The sequence below is a fragment of the Pteropus alecto genome, unplaced genomic scaffold (assembly GCF_000325575.1).
Source record: "Pteropus alecto unplaced genomic scaffold, ASM32557v1 scaffold103, whole genome shotgun sequence".
NCBI lineage: Eukaryota > Metazoa > Chordata > Mammalia > Chiroptera > Pteropodidae > Pteropus > Pteropus alecto.
This window is the reverse complement of record NW_006436288.1, coordinates 12,087,198-12,088,384: the sequence shown is the minus strand read 5'-3', so window position 1 is coordinate 12,088,384 and position 1,187 is coordinate 12,087,198.

The window sequence follows — 1,187 nt, the reverse complement described above, 5'->3', positions numbered from 1 at the left end:
AAATGAAAAGGCAATAGTAAAAGAAATAGTAGAAGAAAATTACCCTTATTTTGAGCTCTTTCAATCTGCACACTGATGTCTTAATCAGGATATTGTGATTAGATACTTATTTAATACTAGAGAGTATTTTAGAATTTCAGCAATGAGAAGGTAACTATTAGTAAAATTGAAAAGCACAATAGAATTTCTAAATTAATAATGAAATAGCAGTAAAATTTTAAAAACTATAAAATAAGAAGAAAAAGAGTAAAATATAAATGTTAGAAGAACTGAAATTAAATTAATAAAGTAATATAGTAAGAAAAAACAAATATCTCAGTGATCCAAATTACTCTATTAAAAGACACATATTGTCAAAATATAATTTTTAAAAAAGGCTACTGTTATATTGTTTAAGAGAAAATGTTTAAGTCGAGATGGTAATAGAGCAACTGAAAAATACTAACATAAGTTAAATAGTTATGTGTAAATGCAAACAAAAAGAAAGTAGTTCTGGCTGTTGGTTTCTTTAAAGTTTAATGCTTTAAAGAAGGCAAAGAGATATGAATAATCATTTTAAAAATCATTTTAAAATTTACCAGAAATAAATCCAAATGCATAAAAGTTTTGAAAATTAAAGAACTTAATTTAAAAATTAATTTTGTGAGATTTTTTAATATAATTTTTTTCCGACATGGACAAATATAGCAGACACTATATAATATGAGCAAAATTGTGTGTGTATCCTAAAAATTGAGAATAAACTTCTTTCACATTCATTGGATATTTATAAAAATCAATCTGATAATGAACCTCAAAATTTTTTTAATAAAGATTTTACAAGTCACATTCTCTGATCAAAATTACATGACATTGAATTAAATTTTAAAATTTCCTTTTTTTTAGATATTTATTGGAGGTTAATACACTTCATGCTTCTGAAAATGACTCAGATCAAACTATAAGACAAACATAAAATTAGAAAATAAGTAAAAGCAATGAAAAGTGAACATCCACGGCAAAAACCTATGAAATAAAGCTAAAAATTTCCTCAAAAGAAAATGTATATCATTAAATGTCATCAGGAGAGAGTATCAGTAATGGTACTTAGTAGTCATTTTAAAATATTAGAAAAAGGACAACATATATAAAAAGAAGAAAACAGTGGGAGAAACAATAAATTCAAAGGTGAAATTAATGAAAAATAA